This window comes from Aythya ferina, assembly GCF_964211825.1.
Source record: "Aythya ferina genome assembly, chromosome: 11".
NCBI lineage: Eukaryota > Metazoa > Chordata > Aves > Anseriformes > Anatidae > Aythya > Aythya ferina.
The window spans coordinates 2,339,632-2,363,692 of NC_140307.1; the positions used below are offsets into that span (position 1 = coordinate 2,339,632).

General features: G+C 38.6%; 1 protein-coding gene across 7 annotated transcripts in view; it reads left to right on the top strand.

The window, feature by feature from the left end:
- Positions 1–24,061, top strand: part of MEGF11 (multiple EGF like domains 11) — a 283,958-nt gene that overhangs the window by 9,391 nt on the left and 250,506 nt on the right. The window contains exon 1 of one of the 7 annotated variants that reach the window (XM_084532751.1): positions 8,733–8,767. The exons of 5 other annotated variants lie outside the window; for them this stretch is intronic. The gene's annotated coding sequence lies outside the window, so the exon portion shown is untranslated. Of the gene's footprint in view, positions 1–8,732; positions 8,768–8,802; positions 8,953–24,061 lie in introns of those variants that run through there. One more of the 7 variants, XM_084532750.1, reaches the window with a different exon arrangement.

Genomic DNA, 24,061 nt, shown 5'->3' on the forward strand with positions numbered 1-24,061 from the left:
TTTGGTGTTTTAGAAAGGAAGCTAAAACTAGTATTAAATATTTTTGAACAACAATATTGTGTTGAATTCTGCATAAAAAGATTGTGAAATCTCATTCACTGGAAGTTTATGAGAACAAGTTATAAGTTTGCTAGGAGCAGTCTAGGTGTCAGCTCTCAGGACTTCTGTACAGACCACCAGGCCCCTGTGGTATCAGTGGCTGTTAAAAGCCTAATGAAGACAACGCTTGCTATGATTTCATAGATTACAGCATAGTGATGTCTTTGTTTCCTTCCAGCCTTTTACTTCTGTACTCTTGCCATAATTCCAGTGCAATGGTAAAATAAGTTTGTGATGACGTATGATAATAACAACTGTCTGAACTGTGGCCCTTACTACAATCTCATTTGCTTGCCTCAGAGAGACTGCTTGCCCGGGAAGGTCAGCAGGTTGTTTGCTTCCTGTTGAGCTAATTGGCAGGGTAACAACCACCGCCTGCCAAGCAAATGCATTTGTTTAATCTCTGCTGGTTGTGGATAAAAACTGCCAATAGACAAAAGAGACCCTTTTTTAAAGAGCTAATTTAGTGCTGGATGAAGATGAGTTCTTCCCTTAAACTCCGAAGTATCAGTATTAGCTGCTGTAGATATGTACCAATAATATACATTCAACCTCAGTTTTGATCCCTCTCTTTACCTGACAGTGCTTTAGCAGATGAAGGGCACAACTTACCTCAACCTAGTGTTAAAAGTTTACCAGAACCTGGTGAGTCTCGCATCCATAGTTCTGTACTTATAGGCTGATACTGATTGTAACTGCAAGATTAAATAGAACATAGGAGAGTTGAGGAGCTTCTTGAATTGATTTAAGAAGTGTGTTGCAGAATTTGCCAGTGGACAGTAGCTTTCCACTTCTGTATAAAGGGCATATGCAAGGCCCGAGACAGTCAGTGCAAAGATTCTTGTTAATGTTCATGGACTTTTGATCAAGTCCTAAAGACGGAGTCGAGATTTAAAATGTATTGACTTTGAAACAAAGCCTCTGGTGCAATTACATAATTTCTATTATTCTCATTCAAACTGATGTGTGTTATTCATCACGCTGATCAGAACATGCTTTGCATCACTGTACTATTTCTGATTTGATGGTTGTGATAAACTTAGTAACCTCTTTCAGCCTGTGAAGTTACATGCTTCCTTCAGATCCTTCATTTAGCTCTAAGTGCTTTTTAAGTTTCAAAGGACAAAAATTACATTTGTTTTGGCCATTTAGAGACTACTGGCGGGATAGCAATTTGTTATTGTTGTTTTTTTAAGAATTCTTTTAGTACTGCTTCATTTTTGTCTCGGAGATTTCCATATTCTCCATTTGCATGTTTTGTGACTGTCGTTGTTATCTCCATATAAAAGAGGGCTATCTGTTTGGTATCCTTAGGATTTGCAGGTTTTAATTAGAATGGATTTATGTTGATTAGAGTTGATGGGATTGAAATGCCATGTAGTTATTAATTTCCTAGTTTTAATTTTGCTACTTAGTCATATGTTACCAAAAATATCTTAGAAATATATTTTTCCCTTGTAAAGTGGCAAAACAGAGAAATAAATGCGTTGCGGCATGCTGTCGTTTTGTGAATAAACTTCTGGCGGATCCTGACTTTTTTTGTTGAGCTGGGTGAAAATGTAAAGAAATGTTTTCAGCCAAGTTTTCTTCAATTTTCTTTGAAAACTGAAATAGAACTTGTGGGAATTTGGTCATTTTCATTCTAGAGCTAGGCTGTTAGTGAACATAATTCTCTGAAATTCCAAAATTTGAAAATGTCCATTGCAGTTCTCATATCTGTAGCATATGCAGTACAGACCCAGGTTCTGTACAGAGATTAACGTTAATCAGCATATAGAATGGTATTTCCATTTTTACAGGTAGGAAAATGAGACATAAAATAACCCGTGGTCCACTCTGATACTCATTACAATCAGTCTGAAGATGATTTTCACTCTAACAGGATAAGGCTCTATGCAGAATGGACTAGCTCTGTAGGCTGCTCATCTCTGCAATAATGAATAAAAGCATGAACAAAAAGTGCCAGAGCAGATAAAAATTCAGATACCTCCTTTCCAAAAGGCCCATGCTGAGCTCTTTGAAGATGAAGATAGTAGACCACAGCACTGAGGTACACAATTCCAGTTGGCAGAGTTTTGGGCTAGGAATCTCCGAGGTTTTCTTTATTCCCTGATTTGTCATTGCAGATGTCAGCAGTTAATTTTCTTTAATTTTGCCTTTACTTTGAGATAGTATATTACTGAATACACAGAAATCATATGGCGTTCTGGTTTTGATTAAAAACTCTGGATATTACCTTTCTGCAAATAAATTATAATGTTTAAAAATAAATATGCTTATACAAAATGGGGTACAGTTAAGAGAGTGTTTATATTCAGTGTTCACATTCAAGCACTTCCTAAAACTTCAGGGTAGAAGTCTATCATGAAGATAAATTCACAGCTTCTTTCATCTTGTCTCATTTTTCTATAATAAAACCTACTCCTGACTGAATACAAGACCAGTGAACTTAAACTTTCTTTCAAAAGAATCATAGCAATTTGATTTCCTTAGCATGTCCAAAAAGCGCTGATTATGTAACAGTGCATTTAATACAGATTTAAGATCTCTCCTTAACATTATGGCTATCTGGAGATGGCCATTTGAAGAAAACTGGCTAACTTTTATGATAAATTTGCCTCAGCATATTTAGAGGTATGTGTAAATAAGGTATAAATGAATATAACACATGGACTCATTTCAGAATGTCAGTCATCTGAATTTCTCTCTGCTTTGGTCCTTACTTTACCTTTATTTTCTGTTTTACTTTTGCTAGCGTTTGGAATTCCAGTCAGCTCTCTTCAGAGGGGAATTTGCTAAGGGAGAGCAGTCTCTTGACTTCCCATGTGAAGGAGCAGAATTTTAGGGAACTCACTCTGTTGGTGTAAGCAGACAAGTTGAATCAGCCTTCTTTTAGCTGTTGGTTCGATTCCCCTTTTTTGCTCTGTGCTTGCTCATGGCTGTTCCAGCCTTTGGGTTTCAGTGAAGGAGAAATTGTGGTACTTAGTATCACTCCCTCTTCACTGAAGATCTCTTGCACTGTTACTGTTTTACATCAGCTCTAGCAGATAGCCAATTTGGGCCTGCCAGTTTGGTTTCTGGTTTAAGGAAAGGCAAGTACATTGTCTTTAAGGCATGGCTCTCTGGATGTTCAGACAAACTGAAGAGTTTGGTAATAGTCTGTGCAGCTTTTTATTCAATTATAAATACTGCTGATACTGTTTGCTAAATGTTTGATGACTGCTTGGTGGTGTGAAATTGGGATTCCTCCCATACCCTTGATTCTAACTCATCCAGTACTAAGGGTAATGTCCCGCAGACATGCAGGACCCTTACAGGTACATTGTCCTTTAATTTTTAAAAACAGCATATGAGGATGTGGTTGGAAGCAATGGGTTTCTTGCTGGAGTTGCAGCCTGTGTTTTCTTGATAGAAAAAACATGTAGTCTTTGAAGCTATCTGCATAGGATTTTTCACTAGAAAGACAGTAGTTGCGGCTGATTTATGTGGGTTTGCTACTGATTCTGCATTATATATGCTGCTCCTCATAATCTGCTTCTCTTTTTTTTGTTTTTGTGAACAATCTCCACTTCTCAGTACATATGCACAAGTCTCATAAGTATTAATAAAAAATTAGATGTTCTAGAGTGATTGTCAACCTATTTGGATATCCTTCTCTAATTCTTACCAATATCATGTGCTTCAAATGAAAGCAGAATGTCATCCTTGTTGCCAGCCTGTGCTTGGGGATCCTGATACATTTCATATAGAATTACATATCAAAACTTTCTGTGTTCCAGATAGCTTGCCATTTATGCTATGAAGTTTGGGGACCATAACATACCATAGCGATTTTAACTGTTTAAGCTATCCTAATCTATCAGAACAGTTGATCTTTTCATACGACAAAAATGTTTGTCCCAGCAGTCCTGCAGCAGGGAATTCCACTTGAATATTTTGCGAAAGATGGGCCTTTTATCCAGTTTCATTTATAATAAAAAGAGTAATAGCTGTGACTTTCTTAGCTATTTTTGTTAGTAGATCAAATTTCTCCCTGAAGTAATCAGCTATAGTTCAGTTGAATGAATGCTATTTTTCCCATTTGCATAATTGCATGATTATTTTCTTCAGCTTTACCAAATCCTTTTTTTATTTTTAAACTTATACCATACTAAACAAAGAATAATTTCATGTCCTGGTCTAGTGCAGATGCCTTGATTAAGAAAAATAGCAGTGATTAAGAATGATGGTCATACACATGATTAAGAGCAGAATTTGACCTCATATAGGATAAGATTTAATGAAAATCTCTAATCATTAGCTAGTTTTTAACTCAATTTCAGTGCCTTTTATGTTGTATATGGGGAAAAAGACTCCAAAGTTGTCTTTGTTCATGGAAAAAAACAATTGACTTGATTGAACCAGGTCCTTTGTCTTTAGAATCTTGGAGTAGACGAGTAGCCGCTGGAACTGGTCTGTATGCTTCTGGTAGTGTTACCCAGGATTAATGTTTTCTGATTTTTTTTTTCATTACCTCAGAGTACTGGAGCAATTTGAATGCACTTTCATATCTGTGAGAATGGGTCCACATTATTAACAAAGGTAAATTCATTTTGTCTCTGTAGCTGTGAGGTATATGTAGGCTTTTCACCCTTTGGACTGAGGTATTGTATTTTTCCAAATTTGGTAGCTTAGTCAACAATTCTGTCACTGAAGAAAGTGAAATGTGAGTCCTAAGAATGCAGGCGTTACCTTTGCAAATGAGAATAAATTCTTGCAATTATTATTGGATAGATCAAGGAAGTCAAACAAAACATATGCAGAATTGTTTCTAGTTAGGAATGTATTTTCTATACTGCCTACAACTAATATGTTTGTATTTGATTTGAACACTTTGTATTTGTAGAAGGGAGTCATGCATAAATAAGGCCAACACTATTATTCAGTATTATTAATGATGTTGTCTACACTTAGATTCTCAAAAACCAGAAAACTAATAAATTTTACATATTGGAAAAAAAATCACAGATAAATCAAACAAATATATAAATTCTTTAAAGTATTTAATATGTGTTAAGAGGACAGAATGATGAATTCAATATTGAAAACCAATATCAAGTTTACAATTATGTACCATTTATCATCACTGATTGCACAGACAGCATATTATTGCAGGGAACAGAATGATTCATAAACTAAAACCCTGAATGGCTTTATAAAAACTTAGAAGTCATGTTATGTCTGAAAAGCTTTGTTTTTCTCTTTCAGGCATTATTTTCAATAGTAAATTACACTTTCAGACACAAATTATGCATATTTAATTTCCTGAGCTTTAAAATTAAATGTGCAATAACTTTAGAGTATTGAAAACTGATGCATTTACAATCACCTGATTCTGTGTGGTGTAATTTTCTGAGGCCAAATTCCCCCTTTAAGAAAAAAGAACATATGGAAAATGTAAAAGTGGATAGGAACTAGTTTTGAATTGGACATGCAGAAGCAAGCAAATAGAAGCAGTAAAAAGTGCTCTTGAAGGTGATTTGGCTTTGAAGAGAAAGCGTATACAAGAGGCAATTTCTTACTCAGCAGATCTCCCAGGGTAAATTTCTGCTTTCCCCAAAAGTCAATGGCAAAGCTCCCAGTGACTTCATTGTTTTCAAACTTCCATTGTCTGTCTGTACTGAAGGACATACCTGCTTACCTTTGTGAAAGTGCTGCACTTCTTTAAAGTCCTGTCACCCCAGCTGTGCTCTGGGAGAGAAAAATGAATTCTTTTCTGGCTCACACTTTATCAGCAGAATTATTAAGCAGTTTTCTGTTGCAGACTCACTCCTGTAATGCACTCCTGCTTTTTCTTTTTTCCCCTCCAAATTCTTTTCTCGGTTTCATGTGGCTGCTCAAGTTGCATGGGAATAACCAAAGATACGATTTCACCAAACTGAGGTTGTGTACCAATAACTGAGGGTTATTTTGTCCTTCAGAATTTCAAAACTCATTCTGACTTATGGAATAATCTTGCTAAGCTTGAAGATTCAGCTTGATGTTAGAGCTATAACTCTGAGCTAGACTCACTGAGTCGTCAACAAGAAGAAAAAAGCCAAAATACCTTCTTATTTGTAAATGGTGCATTTTTAAAATAGACTGAATTAGAATCACAGAATCAATGTAATGCAATCTCATGCTGTTCTTTTTTTCTTTTACTCACCCTCTGTTTAGAGGGCAGTTGCATTTAAATAGAGACTGAATAAATGAGTATTATAGTAGTCAACCTCAGATGTAAAACACATACATTGCCAGTTGCATTGAAATTTAGTATGGTCTACTACCCTTCAAACAGACAACCCTATTTCAGAGAATACAAGGACTATACTTTTGTTTCCAAATGAAACTGCTGAACTTGTATGGGATTTTACATGAAAAGGAAGAGCAGGAATGAGTGCTTTGTCTCAAACATCTGTAAACATTCATGCAACAGTGTAATATCTTTTTTGACATTCAGGGTACTTGTAGTTTGACAGGACACTTCTCTTGAAAGTTTTAAAGAGAAGACAAAAAAATATTTAGAAACAAAATTATAGCAACAAATTGTCCTGAATTATTTTATGTAGACTGGTTCTGTCTCCATGCAATTCGGACAGCACCTTATATTTTGAAAAGATCAGGGAAGCTAAATAGTTTCCCCAACTGGAAACTGGTGACAGTGCTGAGTCACAAACAATGCCATCAGTATGGAGCAACTGGTGCTTTTAATATTCTTATACAAACAACAAAACTAATTACCTTTATTCAATAAATCTAGTTCAAATTTGATCTATTAAATTTTTTTAATTTTTGAAAATAATATAATAAACACGATTGCTAATTCATTATTGAAATTCATTATTAGGATGTTTATAAAAAAAAGAAAGAAAAAAAAAAGTAATTAAGAACAGGTAGGGAAAGATGGGGATGAATTGACCTCAGGCACCAGTAGTGCCGCAGCTCCTGGTCAGGTTGCCTTAACCATAGCTAATGAAGAAAAATAGCCTTGCGGAGCTAGTGAAAAAGGAGGGAGCTGGGTTTGCAGAAAAGAAGTGGGTAAGCCAGCAGTCACTTCCAGCATATGTGTTCTTCACTGTCCTTTGCTCCCAGTTTAGGTGGCTGGTGCAAGATTTAGGAGCGCTGCAAACCAGGACAGAGCAGCAAGGGGAAGGTTAGGGACCTGGAGGCACAGAAGCAGTGGGAGGAGTGGAGAAATTTTTCAGGAGGCTGGGAGGCTGCAGTGAGTCCCTTGTGGAAACAGTGCATCGTTTCTGGCCCAAACTATCCCATTTGAAACTGTGCCATCACCTGCGGTCATGTACTGGCGTGCTACCAAGAAATGCACAGCACAGGACAAAGGATTTTGGCAGCCTCACATGTACATAAAATATAGTATGATGGGGAGATCCATCGTGTGGCTGCAGTGACATAATGTTCCATTAGCCGTTTTGCTATATTATCAAATTGGTCTTGGTCTTACATTTCTTACATACTGAGATGAATTAAAAAAGCCTGATCATGGCCAGTGTTATTGTTCTAATTAGAAATTTATCAGAAATAATACATAACACCAACAGAGCATTTCATCTTGAAGAGACTGTACAAGATTAGCATAAGATTGCTGGCTAGGAGCTAAGTTAATGCAGCTGTTAAAATCACTTGTCACAAGTATTTGGATCTAAAGATTTTTAGCATATAACTTCTGGTACATCTTTCAGGAAGGAAACTGCAGCCATAGGATGCGATTTGTTCCCTGCCTGATATCTCTTCGGGCATCCAGTGTCACTGAGCAACCCTAAAAAGCAGCAGTAATGCAGTCGATCTGACAATACAAGGGCAGATCCTCTGGACGGTAGAGGATGCTAGAGAAGAGGTAGATTTTCCATCGTGCTTTTCACTGTTAGCATCCGCTCGGTCTTGCCTGGCATCAGCGCCAGCCAGCATCTCTGTGTTTGCTTACAGCTGCATGCTCCTGAAAATGGATGCACGCATGGAGTTGCAAACCGAGGCACCTTGAAACGGGTCCAGAAGTTTGCATGATCTCCCACTGAGCACATCCGAGGAGTTTGATAGGTTTCTGCTCTGGACATCCCGTTCTTTCAGCCGCAGGAGGCAGGGACCCTTGGTTTTTTTCTCACGTACCCTCTGCTGAGCTGCCAAGTGTTCCTGCCTCAGCCAGAGTTTGCTTCTTCATTTCCACATGCACGGCTCGGGTGCAACCTTGGGATGCCAGAGCGTCAGTCTGATTCTTTGTCCTTTGAGTCTATTTACAGTGTTTTCATTGAATAGGACAAGGAAAAAAAAATATATAAAAAAATCAGAGAACAGAAGGCTTCGGCACTAGATCACGCTGCCTCCCCCCCCTCACCCCCCCAAAAATGGTTAAATAATCCCTCCCCCCCCCCCCCCCCCCAACAACAACAAATGGTTAAATAAACAACCAGCTAACCAGCTGCCGACCCAACCACGAACGAGCGAAAAAGCCCAAAACCAGCTGCAGCGCCACGGGAAACGGGAAAGTTTCGGCGCTCGGAGCCGGCCCCAGCATCCCGGAGCTGCCGCCGCGCCTCGGTGCTGCGCTGGGGCCGGACCGGCTCCGAGCCCCCACCCCCGTCTCCTCCCCGCTCCTCCTTCCCTCCCCCGGGTCCTGCGGGGAGGCGGGTTTAAGGTGGGTCGTGCGGCCGCGGTAACTTTCCGAACAGAGCCAAAGAGGCGCCCGGAGCCCCCCGCAGCAGCGCCGCGCTCCCCGTGCCAGCAGCCCCGGCTCGGCCCCGCCGCCGCTCGCCGCCTCCCCAGCGCCGCGCAGCCGCCGCCGCCGCAGCAGCCTCGGGAGCCGGCCCCGGTCCCCCCGAGGTAGGTGCGAGTCGGGACGGGCGCTGCGGGGAAAGCTGGCCCGGAGCCCCGCTGCCTGCGGCCCCCGAGCTCCGCTCGTTCCCGGCGTAGCCTCCGCGGGGCAAGGAGCTTGCTCGGCACCCTCTGGCTGCACGGTTGGAGCCCCCTCCCCGGCTCCTTCTGCTGCTGCCCGGGCGCCTGGCACGAGTTGGGGCCGGGGGAGCGACCTCTCGCCAGCCGCCCCGTTTCTGTCCTTTTCCCCGAGCCTTCGCTGGGCTTTCCTTGATGATTTTGGAAGTGATGATCTACGAGAGATGCGCGTAGGGGAAACCTTACGGCTGTATTAGGACTCTCCCCTATCAGCGCTTTTCTCAGAAGCTCCCCCCCACACACACACATCGCACGGGTTACTGGGGTGTTGTGTCGGCACGAACTTTCTTCTGGTTGCGGGAGACACGTTCGTCCCCGTTTGTCCCTGCCTTCGGACTGCTGCTCTGCGCGGGCGACAGGACTCGGGCTGCTGCCTCGCTGCTTGGGGTCGCCTTGCTTCCCTTGCATTTACTTGACCGGGCTCGCGATGGAGAGAGTCTTGGGAGTAGGGAGAGGCACAAGGGAGAAGTTGTAGGATGCTGCCTGGGAGTGACACCTCCGTTCCTGAGGCTGGGAGCTGGTGTAACGATACTCTCGCTGGTGCTGCTCGGTGCTGCTCACTGCTGCCAAACATTCCCTTCGTTTGCCTAGGAAGAGCTCTGGCCACTCTGCCAGATGGTTGCTAACAAGGAGGGAGAAGTTTGGGAATGTCGGGGCACCAGCATCCTTCAGTGCTCTGCTGAGATTCTCAGGTGACAGCCCCGAGTTGTGATGTTCGCAGTTATTAACATGGTCTGCAAGCACTGGGCATCTGCGTGGCCCTGAGAGGTGGGCAGAGGATCAATGTTTAGTGAAAGCAGGGCAGCCAATCTCTTGAAGTATCACAGGGGTTGGAGATTTAAATAAACCCTGTGACCGCTAAATACTGCAAAGGCTCGGGCTAACCCCCTAGCAGGAAGAAGTCTGGAGTTAACTAAAAGGAAGCCTCCAGTTCATATCTTGATGACCGCCTGGTTTAGAACATAAATATGTAATGCATGAATTATGAATTACCTGGAATGTAGCAGCCTGTCTACCTTCTATATCCAGGCAAGCAGGAGAGAACCCCCTGTAATGCCCAGTCCTGTATTTCAGTAACAGAGATCTCAGTTATGTGAATAGAAAATTCTGTAGAGGTTTCTTCTGGGATACCCAAGACTAAGACCAAATTCTTCCTATACTGTCAGAGTTCCCTTAGAGTGCATCCAAAGCTTGTCTGTCCCTCTCTGTTTGGACTTTCTTACATGTCCACTTTGTTATTAAATTCCACAAGTTTTCCTTCTTAGAGTGAAGTCTGATGGATGGGTTCTTGCTGTGCTGATAGTAGCGCAAAATAAAGGCGAATAAATCAGCTAATCAGTTTCATCATAGGATTTGATTTGATGTGATCGTTTAGAGACTGAGCATCTGGTCTTGCAAAAGCTGAAGAATAAGTTTATGTTCATCAAACCTGGTGTGGAGTCTGTGAAAGTTAACGTGAGGCACCTCAACTGGTTTTGCATTAGGATAGTAAATATTAATGAGCACGTGTGTTAAAGGGTAGTGATGTATGTTAGCAAAATTAGTTTCAGTGCAAGTGCATGAGTTCTTATTTATTAGTACCAACCTCTGGAGACTTCTTCAATGTTCAAACTGTTGATTTTTTTTTTTTTATTTTTTATTTTTTTTTCCTGCTTCTTTTTAATAGCCACGTAAATCTAATGTGGAATTGTAAAAGTTGTATGGTGAAAGTGTTTAGACATAAGAAGCAGTAAAAGTAGTCATGTGGGGATTTCAGTGTTGTCTTTCTAATCAGCCAGTCATCTACTTTATAAAATTACATAATTTTAGTCAAACTATCAAAAAAGATGTCTGAGGTAAAATATAAAATATTATGATGAATTATGTTGTCCCTGTACTTTAGCTATTGAAAAAGGGCTAATTTGATTTCTTGCTTTTTCAATTAAATATACGTTAATAGTCAAAATATCAAATAGAAGTCAGTGCTGTCTTCCACTAAGTTGAGTGTCTGTGAGTGTATTTACTATGAATGGGGCATTCAGCCATTTTTACTTGGAATACTTCATCATGCTTTAAATGTTAGACAGACTTAGTATTTAAGCAAATGCATACAGCAAAACTATAAATCTCTGAATACAGTTAATTGTCTTGGAACTGGGAACGTACCTTCAAGTACAACTATTTCTCCATAGTGTGGTCACAATTCTTGCAAACCTTTTATCTTCGTCTGTGAAATCATTTCCAGTTCTGTGTTCTTACAAAGCATGTGTTTCGTTATTGTTTTCAAAACCATGTGGTTTGGGCTACTATTTAAATATAATATTTATGATACTACTATGGCTGTTCAGCTTAAAAAGTGCTGCATACTGCTGCATACTAAAAAGCTTCGATGTAATTACTACTTCTGGTGGCACTGCTGTGCAAATCTCTGGGGCAGGAATTTAAATGGAGACTTTATACAGTTCACAGGTACTTTATATAAAAGCTATAAGCTCTTTTATTTATTTATTTATTTATTTTGAAACACGAGGGCTGGAGGCATGGGGGAATGGGGAATTGTGTGCCCGCACTGTTTTTACGCTTTAAGAGTTCCAACCTGTATGCTTGCTGTTGGCTGTCAGGTACTTTCAGGTGCATTGTGTGTGTGGTGGATTCCCACAAACCATCCATCTGTACCACCGTGGGTTTGAATTACCTATTTACACACCTCTTTATAATTGTCATTCCATGCAAATATGTCAGTTCTAGTTGCATCTTGCAGAGGAGTACTGAGAGACATGGGTTTACTTACACAGCCCCTTTCTCCCTTGCATATCCATGCAAAGGAAGCTGTAACACTGCAAGAATCAGAGTCTGGCTGCAGTTCAAAGCCAAAGTCACTGGGAATTTCTCCATTGGTGGTGATGGACTTTGGGCCTCATTGTAGTTCCAGGTAGGATTCAGGTCTAGGTCATCTTTGGTTCTCTGCGGTAACCTGTCTAGTCTCTAGTTGTTGCTTCATCAGCATTCAGTTGTCCTGTGAGTCTTATGTCATATCTGATGCCCTGGTATCCATGTTCAGGTACCACTTGGACTCCATATTCAGGCAACTAAATCCTTCCCTGGCTATCTAACATACTACTAAAAATGACTCGTATGTAAAACCTAGGACTAAGGCAATAGTTACAATTACCGTTGTGAATAAATGGGTTACCCCTAAGAAAGGGTTGTTCAGATCTTAATGGGAAAGATGAAAAAAAAGTCACCCTCATTGTTCTGTACTGTGCAGGCTGACTGTACCGCAGTAGCAATTGGTACTTTTCTTTGCACAAAACTGATTGGAACCTCAGTGAGGAAGTCCTGTGTGTTAAGGAGAGATACATGAAAAAGCTTGTAGAAAATTAAGAGCTACTCTCAAAGGAGACAAATCCCAAACAGAATCAGCTGTAAAGACTGCCGGATGAATCCTGCCACATGATACTTCTATGTGACTCCTGCGAGTGATGTACAATTGGTGTATGTGTACAGAGGGAAGGAATTTTTTTCGGGTTTACAAAATGGGATCCTTATTCTAGGAATTAATGATTATATACCAGACTGATGAAGAGCCAATGTTACATGCCCTTGTGAAGATCAGAATGGGTAGCTGCAAAACAGTGTGCTACAGCCCAGAGTCTAAGGTGTTTAGTAAGGATATCCAAAGACTAATCCAGAATTCTCTAAGATACGTGTGTTTACAAACACTTGTGTATGCGCGGTAGTTCTAAGCCCTCCAGGCAGTTTCTCCTGTCTGTTGCTGCTCTAAGGGGAAAGTACTGAAATTTGTATGAAAGCTTCTTTCTAAGAGAGGAAGAGAGGTACAAGATGAAGGTCACCACTTAGCCTGCTTGCAGAAATGCAGCAGGAAAGAAGAGCACATCCAACTTGAACCCAATTGCAAACAAGTCCAGAACTGGTAGGCCTAACTTTTTTCTTTGCAGTAAGAACTGGTGCGGAGAATTTCCCTTAGTAACAGCCTGACTAGAGAGGCTAATGAATAAATGGGCATGAGGCTGAAATCATGTTCACTGCTAGAGAGATGCTTTGTCTGGAAGAGGAGTAAGACACAGTAGTTGAGTGAAAAATAGTTCTGTGCTGTGACTTTGTGCACTTCATTTTCTAAGGTTTTCAACCCAACACATTCTAATGGTCACTGAGAACACTAGTACTAATAGTCACTGAGAAATATTTTGAAGAGTTAAAAAGGTACTTGAGAACTGCCAGAATATGATAGCCTAAAGGTTAATCAAGTGTGAAATTTGTGAACAACCTTTTTCTTTTTTTTTCCTTTTAAATTTAACTGGTAGATATGAGTAGAAATGGATACAGGTTCTCTTAAGTTAAAGTATGGAGCTAAACTTTTCCTTAAACACTTTTCTTGGATTCCTTGCTAAGATTTAGACTCTTGCTAATTGCCTGTTGTTATCAAAAGTCTTTTGGTACATGATTTTTTTGCAAGGTTTATGAAGTGTTGTGAACACATGAAAATCTGCTTTCTCTGGAACAAAGTAAGAAAAAAGCTACAGAGAAACTTTAAGATGGAATTCTCAGTTGTCTTGTTAAGGTACCAGAACAAGAGAGCAAATCGAAAGCTCCAAAGCTTAAAGGACGCAACCTAAACCTACTGTAGGTTCTGTACTAGGTTAAGGTGATTGTGGAGCATATTCTACTTTTCCACAGGGTTTGAATCTTTAATACTCATGTCTGGTTTTGACAAAGGCAGTCGTTTGACAGAGATGTATTAAGAGTCTTCATAAAGCAGAGGCTTTGGTACATTTTTTTTTTTCTCTCTCTCTTTTTTTTTTTTAAACTAGTGTAAAATGTGGAAGTATACTGATATAAAGTCAGTGTAAGCATGAGGAGAATCAAGTTCTTTATCATGCTTTTAAAATCTACCAAGTGAGAGAAGCATGGATGATTTGTAAGTAGTCGACTGGCATATGGTACCATTATGATAACATCATGTTCACAGCACTTTCCAGATTGATATACAACCTTTCTAAAATAAGCTTGGTAGAAAAAAAAAAAAAAGAATGTAAAGTCATTTAGCAGCCAACATGCTTTTGGTAGCAGCATAGGACACTGGTAGGTGACTTCACTGACACTCAGTTTGTCAAATGAGTCGTGCATCATAGTCTACTACCTACTTGACAGGCAGCCACTCCAGAAAACTGCCATTGCACTTTGTACAGTGGAGCCTGATTCGTGCTTTCTTAATTCGCAATGAAATGCTGCATTCATTTTCATTCCATGCAGTCTTGGGGAAGTCATGGAGGTTAGCGCAAGGTAAAGAATTTTTTCCTCGGGAGAAAGTCCAGTATTACACCCTTTGTTAGCAGCATAAGGAGAAAGACTGGGGTTATCTGGGGATGGAGACTGAGTTATACTCTAGTTCTGGATGGAATTATCCAGACTGAGATTGAAACTCTCATTGACATGCTATGTCATTTATGGTTCTCAAGGAACAGTAAAATCATAAATATTCTTAGAAGCAGAAGCCTTGACAAGACAAACTATAGCAATGTTTCACTATTCAAAGGGTTTTTATCTACTTGCCACAGCTAGCTTAATTCTATTAAAGAATTAAAACAATGACACTGTATATGGCATTATTATAGCATAAATTATACTTTTTTGCCTTCATTTAAATGTAAAAGCTGTAAATATCACTTTAAAGAAGTGCTGCCTGATTAATTTGAAATTGTATTAACTTGTGTGTGTTGAAATGGATAAGGCAAATCAAAACCATTAAAGTTACAACACCTACCATTTCTCAAACTTAGTAAAAATGTCCAATGTAGCAATGTTCTTCATCCCTTTTCCTCTTCTAATTTTCTTTTTTCTGCATATTTCAGGGAGGCATTTTATCACCCAAACAGGGCCAATCAGTTATTTTATAGATACAATTCAAGTATCAGAGAATTTACTTCTCCCTGTTATTACGCATTGCCTTCTACAGAAGGCCATGTGACTAGTCACATACTATAACTCTAGAGAAAGATGAGTTTTATAATTCTTTGCAAAGAAACACTGCTTAGTAGACATTTGGAGGCTTGTTTCTGCAGATGGTAGGTATCCTCTTTAGCATGAATTGCCTTCTGGATAGGATGTCTGTGCCCCTTCCTCCTCCAAAGGGGCCTGGCAGCCCAGAGCAGGCCAGATACCTTACTCTTGGATTAGTCAAATCAAGTGAGATTAATCTTGTACTTTCATAACGATGCCTTGTTTTCATCCTTTCTGTATTCAAAAATTTGTTGTGAATGAATGAACAACTTTGAAGATGCTCTGAGCTTTACTCTAGGTTTCACAGCTTTTGACAAAGTTATGGTGCAGAAGCTAGACAGTTTTGCATGTATGTATGTATCTTGTGTGAAGGATAGTGATGTTTCTGTTAATGGCTTAAAGTTTCTGTAAGCTTTCTGAGATTGAGGATTTTTGGATGTAACTCTAAGTACTTCCAGGTAATCTTAGGACAGGAAAGATAGTTATGCTTAGTTATGTAGAGTTCTGTTTTGAGGAGCAAAGTCCAGTAACTGCAGTCACTGACTAGAATTAATAATAATCACTTTTCCAGAAGACTGCAAAAATCTTGAATAAGTACTCCAACAAATCAGTCTTCTTTAGTGGTGGTAAGTATAAATTATAGAGAGAAGTTCTTTTCGTTTAGAGTCTTTGGTGTCGTTATAGCTGTCATTAATTATGTATTAAGTGTTTGAAAGGAAAGACATCAGTAGCCTATAGGATATATTTGCATAGTAATTGAGGATTGATTAGATACAGTCTCCGCAGTGAGGGCTACTGGGAATAAGTCACAGAAATTAAAACAGTGGTAAATTATATTTACAAAACATTCATTTGTAATAACGGTAGTCAAATATACAGAGAGATTTGTAAATTGCAGATGGAAGAAGGCTCATTTTCACAGTATTGTCTGTTGCAGGAGAGGATTCAGCCACTTGTTACCTAGCACTGGGTTACAAACTCTGGGGCAGGCATTGTGACTGATGTAAACTGAGGTCTGTCAAATGACAAAATACCATCTGTTGTTTGTGGTCAGAAGATAGTGAAGTATCTGTTAATAAACTGAATGAATGCAGTGGGTGCTTTTAACAGTTGAGGCACGTGGTATGTCCGTTCCAATCCATAGGCATTTTGAACAGTTTTATTTTTCTTCATCTTTCTTTCCCACTTAGATTTTATCACCTTGGATGATAAAAATGGAAGTGAAATTTGTTTCTCAAATATGGTCCATGTGATTGTTTGTGGATGAACAGAGTGTAGTCTGAAAACAGAGCTGTTCCTTTTGCTCTGATCTGTAAAATGAAAAATATGTGGGAACTCTGAATAGGGGGCAAACAATGTTAAACAAGAAAGGCAATGGAAAATAGCTTGGCAAGCAGAGGTGTGTGGGTAGAAATAATACAGAAAGTCACTTTTATATATGGAAGAGAGTAAGAAAAAGAACCACAACTAGATAAACAAGAGGGGAGAACAAGACAACTAAATAAAATTCAACAACAGATAAGAAGCTCACCTCAGAAATACACGAGTTAAGTGAGAATGGGAAAGTGAAGAATCAGCTCTGTGCATGGTGTTCAAAATTGTTTTGCCTGGGAGAAGGAGAAAGAGGGGAGGGGAAAGGAGAAGCAGGTAGCAGGATGCTATTGCACTGGTTAACATCCCGTGTTTAAAGTTGGTGCTTCATAGATAATTTAGACATGCTCCTCACTTTTTTTTTTTTTTTTTTTTTTTAGCAGCTGATATATTTTCTTTTTTGTGCTCTTTTATTTTCCTGCAGGTCTTTCTTCTGCCTTATCCCTAGTGTTCTGTTAGGCTTTGTTTAAGGATAACATTCTCCACTTGAAGGGAGCTTGTCAGAATATTTGGCAGAGGATAATTTTATAGTATGTATTCTCTGTGTAGTAGAGAACTAAATTTAAGCTGCTCTGTATGCAGGCATTCCAAAAACAGAATACCTACAATCTAATCCTTTTGCTTCGTTCTAAGCTCCCAGAAGTCCAGAAAACTCGTGCTGTAGGACTTCTGCAACTAGAACTCTGTGGACTATGGGATATAGCAAGGAAAGAAGGAAGGAAAGGATGTCAGCCTTTTTGCTTTAGGCTGTTGGTTCCTGAACATATTCTGCATCTTGTTTGGTTCCTTCTTCACTCTAGTTAAAACAATGCAGGAGCAGAATATAGACTTAAAGTTCTGTTGACTTCTGTAAAAGATGGGTTTGCACAGGTACTCTAGAATGAAATAGGCTCTGACTTTCATACACAGCCTGTGGATGTGCAGAATATGCTGAAGGGGAAAGCAAATATGCGTTCTGAGCTCCAAAAATTGCTGTTGTGGTGAAAATCGCAGTAATCTAGCACCCTGTATTTACTTGAAGGGAAAGGTAGATGTTTTTAGGATCCAATTGTTCCGACCTGCTGAATTGTGCTTGAAGGAGCACCCAGAAAGGTAGAAGGACTGGTGTCTCAGTGCTACGTCTCTACTTCACCAAGGAACACAGCCTCAGTGTGACCATTCTTGTAGACTTCAACTCTGCTATCTGTGTGCTCCCACTCTCCTCTGAACGGTTACCACCAGTCCGGTACTATTCAAATTTACTGTGCCTGGCTTCAGCAGTGCCTTTCAGTGGCAGCTTTCCAGGTGTTTTTCTCGAGGATCTGGTAGTCAACAGACACCTCGTTGGTGTTTGGAATAACGGGTGTTTGGGAGTGGACTGGTGACAGCAGCGAAGAGAAAAACTAGAGAGAGTTAGGAAGACAGTGAAAGGAATTCAAGTTAATCCTGAAAAGGAAGTAGTACAAAAGGAGGACATGGATCTTCTGAAAGGATAGTATTTGGGTATGTAGATTTATCTTTAGACATGCATTTCAAAAAGTTAGGGGCATAATCTTGCAAAATAAACTGCAGTGAGTTAAATACTTAGCAGTTGTAACTAAAGAATGAACAAACTTACCCAATGTTCTTTTGTTCTTTCATGGACACTGAATTCACTAGAAGACACAACTAAAGTTCTTGCTATTGCTTCTGTTTTATTTTGTTTTTGCCATAGCTGAGAGACAGCATTATAGATTTGTTAGCACTGGATTTACTTGAGTGAACCCATTTAGGAACATTGACTCTTTCTACCAAAAGGTTACTTTTTACATTTAAAAAGGTCTCCTTTGCATATTTTGGGTTACTTGAACACCACTTGTTTATTACATTGTGTGGGGAAAAATAACAAGTAATATTAACTTTTTATTTCTTGCATGTTCTGTAGAAGAAACTGTGTAAGTTAGTATGCAAAACCTCAGTTAAGAGGGTGCACTGTATATTATGAGCTGACTTTTTGTGAGGGTTAGTGCATCTGCTTTCATGCATTTTTCTCGTTACCAGCATGAAGAATGCAGTCTTAAAAAGGTATGTCACTTCAGGTAAACCCTTAAGTAACAGTGAGAAAGATCTTATGATCACATCAGACCATCTGATCAACTCACAGAGCAAGCAGTGCTTGCATGTGTGCATTTCCTACTAACTAACCCCTGCTGCTAGTCAGACACTTTCTTTCCAGCTAACTTCTTAGACGTGTGTATGAATTAAAAGAAATTTCTGTTGTGTGTTGCCTGTCATAGATATATATGTATACTTTTAATGCAAATATTTTCTTATATTAGAAAAATAGATTATTATTTATTATGAAGGAGTTCATGGACAAAGAATTCTTTTCATATAGCTAAAAGTAATTGTTCAACAGCATCAGGTATTAGGCTGTTTAGAAACAGAAAAAGGTGATCTTCGTACCAGTCTCCTTTATACTGTAATATTATTATTATTTTTTAATTGTGCACAGGACTTAAATCTGTACAGTGTATGCCAAAAATATAATACAGCCTCTGTGTTGCTCACAAGTGTAACAAAAATCCAAAGCTTTGCTGCATGAAGGACATCACCTTTTATTGTTTGCTACCTCTGTCAGAATTGAGTTTCAAATCTGAACTCAAGCTAGGTCCACAATGATGGAAAGTGCTAGCAGTTGGGATATTCAGCTGCACTGAAGTCTTGCTGTTCTTTTGAAGATGAGACTTTCATCAGATATATGTAGGACAGTAAGTTTTTTAGGACAAACAGTTTCTTTGGATGTCTTTACATAATATATAGGCCTTCATTCTGCTTGGGACCTTTGAGTACTTTTGTGAATTTGATATTAAGTAATAAATATACTGCTTACTGTTGTTTATTGGATAAGTCTAGTGCCAGAAAAAGAGATGTGTTACAGAATTGTGAAAGATGAAGCCTGTTCTTGGCTTTGTCAAAGATTCACTCTAATATCAATGCATTATATTTCCTGGGAATACTAATGCTCCTGATATTTTTTTAATCTTAGTATATTTGTAGAGTGCTCCAAGATTCTGTGCAAAGTCCTTGTTAATACTCTACACATCCCTCGGTGAATTTAGTCTTGTATTAGCTATGGACCAGTCTACCCTGCTCATTTCCCTTTTAATTTTGTGGCAGTTACTGCTGTCAGTTGCTAGCAACTCCAAAGCCAATTAGTTCTGTTCCCATGTATTACTATATTTTGTTCAACTGGGTGATGATAGTTTTCTTCAAGAAGATCTGGTTATGTATCAGTTTTGTCACCTACCTGAAGCCTGCTTGCAAATAAAACTGGATATGTGAGCAAATTTTCTATTGTTTGATAAAATCATTTTGGATTTTCCTTCTTCTAATTTGTAATCAAGTGGAAGTCTTTGTAGAAAGAACAAAAAATCTGGGGGAAGAGCAGAAACACCATTTCAAAAAAATATTTAGTGTTAGGTCGTCTGTATCAGCATTGATTCTGCATAAGTTAAAAGCACTGCAAAAGATGACCACAAACACAAAATCGTTTTCATTATTTAAAATATTGTTTGGTGTGACAGAGTTGTCAACTATGTGAACTTTCAAAAAGGTGGGACAGGATCTAGTTTTGAGAACCAGTGTTGGAAGTTAATGATCCAGATGTCTGCTGCCTCAACTCTTGTAGTACTCATGTGAGCAACTAATAGCCAAATAACCCAAAGTCAACTGAAGTCAATGCATCTAAATTAAGGTTTGTGTTTCTAAAGAGGCATTACATTTGTAAACAGTATCTAGAGTGTTATTCAAAGATATTTAAATTAAGTAGGATTTTTTGGTTTAGTTTAAATAGAAAAAAAAAAAAAACACTTAAGAGGAAGCATACATGTATACTGAAAATCCTGAATGCATTTCTAAACATGTGAATTCTGCTAGTCATATTTTTTAGATCTATGATCTCTTAGCCAAACCACTTCCTCAAGATATATGCCCTGCTAATCAATATTCAAATAGAAAAAAATTGAACTTGCGAATGAAGAGGCACTCTTTGGGCTTCTCTACTCACTCCCTAAAGCTTCATGTCAAATAGAGTAGACAAATCTTCAGGTCTAAATAATTCATCTGCAAATGGTGGGAATGGTGGGAACAAGGGCGGGGGAAAGTTGTTCCATGCTAAAATACAATAATGCATTAAAATTAATCAATTTCCTCCTGCTGGGGAACAATCATTTAGAAAACATTTTAATTACCAAAACTGAATAATGGGATCAGTATTTTTTGAGAAGGTTGGATTCACCCTACTGAGCAGTGGAGAATCCTCTTCACAGGAGCCCATAAAAACATTGCTGTTTTCAAGTTGCTACTTTCAATCATAATACTTCTGGGGAGAAGTTTGATTTGTTCACAGCAGCTTTTAAGGAAAATGTCGAGTGGACAGCAGGCGTATCTTAACTGTTTTGTGCAGAGAGCAGAGGTTTGCATGCAATTTAGCATTTCTTTCTCTTTTTTTCTTTTGGATGAGTATTTATTGTACATTACTTAACACATATCTGAAGTCAATTTTTCAAGCCAAAGTGTTTGGCTGCAACAGCAAGACAATGTTGTGATGTAATGTTGTAAAAATAGCATTTTTTGGTCTATATTCAGCCTAGCAATGAATAGAAACTTGCAGGAATAAGTCAGCCTGGTTCGTTGTTTTGGCTAGAAGTGGTGTACAAGGAGAATGGTCATAGTGACTGCATTAGGTGTAATTAGATGTCAGAATTTACCAGAGAAGAGCCTCTTTTTACTGGTTGATGTGTAGGGGTTTTGGTCTCCTGGTTTCATGGACGTTTGTCAGAGATCTGAATGTTAATCAGAGAAATGACTCACTAATTGTAGCGCATATGGTGACCCCCAAGGAACAGCCACTACCTGGCCATCTGGGAAAGTTGTAGGAGACTCGGTAATGAAAAAAATGTGTTTGTAGCAGAAGTTTCTTCTCATATAATGGGCTATATTCCAGTCTATAATAGTTTGTCACTTTTTTTTTTTCCCTGTTGAATTGTGTAAGCTTTGTTTTTTTCATAAATATGGCACAGCAGATCCATAGTCATGTTTACTAATTCTTCAAAAAGTTTCTGTGGGTGATGGATGAGACTCATACAGAGGTATGGCTGATGTTGTTTAATATCTTTACCCTAGCTGCAAAGCCCTATCCAAGGTCCTGCAAACAAAGGGATGTGAAGGCTCTACTTAAAAATACATTTTTAAGTAAGGTGATAGAAACTTTTGGCTAGCCTACATTTATACTGAGGTCAAGTGAGAACTGATCTTAGGGTATATATTAGTCATGAGAGGGAACCCATTGTTTTGCAAGGGTGTATTGTAACACATCCTTCACAACACAGATCATTGTTCAGCAAAATATTTCAGTAAACTGCTAACTCGGTGCCCACTGAAGGTTTAGTGACATTAAACCATAAAGATAAGCGTGCACTTAACAACTTAGCAGAAGCTGCCCTGCATGAATTCAGGAAAATTTACACTGGCTGAGGTCTTCAGTGTGTGCTTAGAATTAAGCTTGTATCTCAATAGTTTGCTGAATCAGGATATTAAGTTTGCAAAGAAAATTAAAATAGATTCACTGAGAATGATGTAAATCTTTATGCTCACAGTAGGGCATGCAAGCAAAGCTGAATATCCTAGTAATAAAAGTACCTTGTAACTTGTGGAATGAACAAAGTTCCCCAAATGGTTATTACATGCTGTATTTTCTGGTTTGGATTATTGAAATAGAATTACTAAGAATTAAGTTGTATAAAAGGCATTTTCTTCTTTATTTTCATAATTATTCTGTCATCCACATAAAACTTTTTTTCTATCTGGAAATGGGCTTGGTTGGTACTGAAAATTGCCGTAGGATAAGTAAAACCAGTCTAATTGAGATTCATAAATCCACTTTTTAACAAGTACAATTAGGAATAGTTATTAGAGACCAGCTGGAAAACGTTAGGGATAAAAATTTACCATAGGAGGTTTTTTATGAGTTTGAAGCATTTGTTTTATACCAAAACCTAAATTAGATCACCAGAGGAATGAACCTGCTATTTAAAATCTAATTTGTACACAGAAAGTTAATTCTGAATATTCCTATTGATAAAAATTTTATTATTAGGTCTTGTTAAACTGCCTGTTTTTAATGGAATTCTGACTTTTACAATGCTTCTCCTATAATTAAAATATGAGAAGTAGCAACTTGATTATATTGAATGCATTTGTGTCCAGTGGCTGTGTAATAAACTTTGGTACTAGTCAATTCTGTCCTCTATTATGATTTTGAAAGTAGAGCAGTTTGTTGGGCCTAATTCCAAACCAATTCAATTCAAAGGAATTGTTCAGTTAGTGCATTTTGGATTAATGTTTAGGACCTAAGCACAGCTTTTCAAATATATTAGCATATCTTAACACCTGGGAAGACAAGGAAGAAGTAATTCACAGAGACTATCTCCCACTGAGGAGCATCTTACAAAAAGTAACAAACAACACAACAATGGCTCTGTTGGGTTGCATCTTTTTTAAATATTTTTTTCTAGTCCTGTATTTGGTCCTCAGCAAGCACAGAACAGTACTTCTCTGGATATTCTCCTTAGTTTTCCTGGGCTCTTCTACAGTTGATGCAGAAAAAGGAAGGCTGCTCTAGTGGCTGAGTCAGAGCAGAAAACTAGCTTTGATGTTGTGTGTAATCCTGCACACCAGCCGCCTTAAACTGCAATCACCATCGTGAATTCCCTTTTTAAGGGAATACTTATTATCATGACTTTAGCCATCACTTCATTATCGAAGACCCAAGTTTTTCATTTCTGTCTTTTAAAAACATACTTTTGAGGGAATGTATTTAGTAATTAGTTTGCTAATATTTTTCATTATTGTACCAAAGAAACCATTCTATAGAATAATTTCTGCTGGCTGTGTCTAATAGTGATGGCTGCACAATAGAGGAAGACATGATATGTGGGAAATCCTTCCTCAGGCTTTTGGTTGAGTTTTTCACATTACTTCTGTTGCAACTCAGGCTTTATTTTGGAAGTGCTGTTGTAACAAAGAGAGAATGCTTTTAGTGTAATTGAACTGAGTGTCTTAAAACAGCATCTCATCAGTCAACTTTAAATTTTTTCCTCTTATTTGTGGTTAATTGTATTTCCCTCCTGGAAAAATTGGGCAAATCACTTTAAATGAAAGAAGGATTTTTATTTTATTTTTTTTAGGATAAATAAGTAAACGCTGTTAGCCATAAAAAGCCATTTGTGAACAATACAAATCAAGGATGTAAATTCACTGCAGTCAGAGGTTTTATACCATTGATAAATTTGACACAGGTATTCCTCATCTAATTAAAATGTGCATACAGAGCAGGAAGGAACCTAACAATGTGTGCAATGCATATCATATGGGTATTTAGTATATGTCTGATATAAGCTAGCTGCTCTTAATCACATTGTGTTGATGCTCATGTTTTAACTATTGTAGTGTCTGTAGAGAGCTGGTAGATGGGAAAGTGAGGTTGTACCTGTGGGAAGCCCTATAGCAATAACTCAGGGAATCATTACGTTGGGTACAGCAGTTGCTTGACAGAATTCAATGGCATGTGGCATTCAGGTGGCCAGGT